Raw genomic sequence first — 3,976 nt, forward strand, 5'->3', positions numbered from 1 at the left:
AGGAAACGGAGGCACAGAGAGGGAGGCACAAACTGCCCAAAGGCACACAGCTTCTAAGTGGCAAAGCCTGGATTGAAAGCAGGCTGGCCCCTGGTTGCTTGCCTTTACACTGTGCTACATAATCTCTCACAGGGTCACAGGGTCGCAGGGCTGGTTTGAGGATCTGATGCGTTAATATGTGTCAGGTGCCAGCGCCTGCTGCCAAGGGCCCCTCCAGCTCTGCAGGGCGATACAGCTGTTGTCTCTAATGATGAGTGTGAGATGGTCCCTCCTCGCCCTCTCAAGAGTGTCCAGCCCAAGTCCAACGCTCTGCACACAGTAGGTGTTCAGAAAAGGCTCCTTTGTGCAGTTCGTCACTCAGACACACAGGCATTCACATATCGCACAGCAGCTCTGCGCCCGGCCCTGGGCTAAAACCTGATACACAACAGCTGGTGCCTGAAATCCAGCGGCACCCAGTCTAGTGGGGAGGTGGGCGGATCCGCAGTTACAGGCCAGGGCTGTAAGGACCCACCGGAGCAGCAGCTCACCCGCCAGAGCCAGAGGTGCTTTCTCTAAAAAGGCAGCTCCTTCTCCTGACCTTGGGGAGGAGGGGCCGTGGTCCATGAAGGTGACACAGGCGAGAACGAAGGCTTCAGCCGAGGCCTGATGGCTGAGAGGAGTGGCCCAGGTGAGGAGGGAAAGGACGGCCCTCTGGTCCTCGGGGAATACGGAGTGCGCGGCATGGAGGTGTGAAAGAACAAACCCGGAGGGCAGACCGTTGAGCCAGAGGATTATTCGCAAGCCTTAAAATCAAAAGGAATTTGCCCTGCTAGGTTTCAGACTTTCCTGGGACCCGTGGTCCCTATTTTCCTTCCAATCTCTCCCTTTTGGAATGGGAATGGCTAGCCTCCTCCTGTCCCGCTGTATTAGTCACGGTTCTCCAGAGAAACAGAACCAAGAAGAGATGATAGATAGATACACAGATAGGAGAAAGAAGAGGAGATTTATGATAGAAATTGGCTCACACAGGATGGAGGCCAAGAAGTGCCATCCCCCAGATCTGCCATCTGCAAGCTGGAGACCCAGGAAAACCAGCAGCACAATTCAGTCCAAGTCCGGAGGCCTGAGAGCCCGGGAAGCCAATGGGGTAAGTCCCAGAGTCTGAAGGTGGGAGAACCAAGAGCTCTGAAGCTCTAGGGCAGGAAAAGATGGACATCTGAGCTCAAGAGGAGAGAGGGAATCCACCCTTCCTTCACCTGTTTCATTTGGGCTCTCTATGGATTACATGATGCCCACGCACACTGGTGAGGGCAGATCTCTTTGCTTAGTCTCCTAATTCAAATGCAAATATCTTCCACAAACACCCTCGCAGACACACCCAGAAATAAGGCTTTACCAGCTCTCTGGACCTCCCTTAACCCAGTCAAGTTAGCACATAAAAATAACGTTGGCCAGTGTCCTTGTCCCCACGGTGAGCCACAGCCGCCCCCCACCTCTGCGGGAGACCCTCCAACACTAGCAGATTCCAGGTAGATACAACTCACAGTTCAGAAAAGATCCTGATCCATGGGAGCTGTGGTTACAGAAGGCAAAGCCTTTAATGCACTGAAGACCTAAAGCGAAGCCGAAGCACTCTGTCAGCCTCGGCAGCTGGCTGGCTTGCCGAGTGCCTGGTCCTTCCCTCCGTCCGGAATTCTGCCACCCATTGATAGGAAACGATGTCAGGGACCCTTCTGCGATGTCTCTGAAGTATGGGAACAGCGCTACAAGCCTCTGGAACCGACGCTGCGAGTGGCAGAACCGATCGATGGGCTAAATGGGGCCAGAGCACAGCTCCAGAGACAGGAATGGACTCGAAATGTGAATGACAATAGGTTTTTGCCATTTTCTTTCTACCATAAAAATAAAAAGTATGTCCCGACGATGCATTTATCAAGCAAGTATGGTCCTGATGCTTATGCAAGTCAACATTTCCGAGATGAAAATCCTAAGAAATGGATCTGTGACAAGGATTTCCAAACTGTATTGCCATCATTTGATCTCTTCTGAAAGTATGGAAAATTGTATTCAAAAGCTGGACAAATTGTATAACGGTATGCATTTTTGCTAAAAGGTACTTCAAAAAATGCTATAGTAAATAACAAAAAATCAAATGAGATTGACTTAACTATCAAGCATTTTTTAAAAACCATGCTATAATAATATTTATATGTAATACAGCTCCATATATGTCTTTCATTCTAGTCTAATGGTTTTCAACATTCAAAAATCATGGATTTTGGGGCTTCCCTGGTGGTGAAGTGGTTGAGAACCCACCTGCCAATGCAGGGGACACGGGTTCGAGCCCTGGTCCGGGAAGATCCCACATGCTGCAGAGCAACTGAGCCCGTGCGCCACAACTACTAAGCCTGCACTCTAGAGCCCACGAGCCACAACTACTGAGCCCGCGCGCCTAGAGCCCGTGCTCCGCAACAAGAGAAGCCACCGCAATGAGAAGCTCATGCACCACAACGAAGAGTAGCCCCTGCTTGCCACAACTAGAGAAAGGCCCGCGCACAGCAACGAAAACCCAACGCAGCCAAAAGTAAATAAAAAAACAAAAAATCCAAATCATGGATTTTGTATGTCAAATTCCTTCTCCAAAATAAACTCAAAGTAGAACTGAAAACTACCTGAAGTACCCTCTCTCTTTAAATTAATTAATACAGTAAATAAATAGTTTTACATAATATAATGAGAAAGTATTGACGGTGTCCAAAAGCTAAAATATTTCTCATTGCTGTATAGATACAGTATAGTTTAAAATACTATATTCAATATGTGTGTTATTTAAAGTGCGAGGTGCCTTTAGGGGATTCCAAATAAATAGCGTCTTGGGTCTCTGATGACCAGTTTACAGACTAGAGAAGAACAGAGATACCCACATAAAATTCAAGATCACAAAATAAACTCTCAATGAATGCCGTATTTAATTGCGAAGGCGCTTTAGAGTAGAGAAGTGATTATAATCAATGAGAGACTAATAGGAGGTATTCTGACATCAGCCAAACTTAAAGGAGATATTGGATGAAGACAGAAAAGATTACTACAGTTGAAGGAAAAGAGGCAGGAATGAGAAATTAGGCTAGTTAATTCCGCAGGGGTCCTCCCACACCAGGAACCAGGGGAAAGCTCTGGTCCGTTGGAAAGAACACAAAGTAGATGCAAGCAACTATGTTCCTTAGATTGAGTTAGTATTGCCTCTCCCACGTTTATAACTTTGGATGCTTCAACTGGAAGTCAGTACGTTAAATGTAGATAGAAGTGACCACCTTTGAACTCCTCCAAAGGAATACGTGAGGGGAAATGTGAAATATTCTGAGCTAATGGAGAAACATACATATAATGCCAAGTGGAATTCCAGTTTCAAAGGTTTATAAAATAAGTACCATTACCCATTGGAGCATTTATGTAGTATTTGTGACTCACAGCATGAAGTAGTCTAAATAAAATTTTTCATATTTGTGTGTGATTGCAGGTTTTAATTCAAAGATACATCCTGTTCATAATGGCCAAAGGTTGAAAACAACTTGAATACTTAATAGTATATGTTAAGTTAAATAAATGGTAAGACACATGAAATGCAATACTATGAAGACATTAAAAATGTTAACATAGATCTTTACCTATTAATTTGAAAAAATGTCTCCAATATATTTCTAAGGAAAAAAAGCTGGATTCAAAGGAAAAACAAAGTAACCTTTACACCCATCTTGGAAGCAGATAACTTGTTGCTTGGTTTCACAAGTTCACAAGTGAAGAGGAATTTTGGCCCAGGATGAACGATACCCTGAGTCTCACCCATACCTGATTTAGGTGACATGTGGATGAGACTTTGGACTGAGAGTTGATGCTGAATTGGGTTAAGACTTTTGTGGATGTTGGGATGGGATGTTGGATGTATTTTTCATGTGAGAAAGACACAAACTTTGGGCGGGGGGGCAGAGGGCAGACT

General features: G+C 45.6%; 1 pseudogene; it reads left to right on the forward strand.

Moving 5' to 3' along the window:
- The first annotated feature begins 1,012 nt into the window (after window positions 1–1,012).
- LOC114905918 lies at window positions 1,013–2,073 on the forward strand (annotated as a pseudogene).
- The last annotated feature ends 1,903 nt before the right edge of the window (window positions 2,074–3,976 follow it).

The sequence above is a fragment of the Monodon monoceros genome, unplaced genomic scaffold (assembly GCF_005190385.1).
Source record: "Monodon monoceros isolate NGI ecotype Baffin Bay Population unplaced genomic scaffold, NGI_Narwhal_1 Super_Scaffold_22, whole genome shotgun sequence".
NCBI classification, from domain to species: Eukaryota; Metazoa; Chordata; class Mammalia; order Artiodactyla; family Monodontidae; genus Monodon; species Monodon monoceros.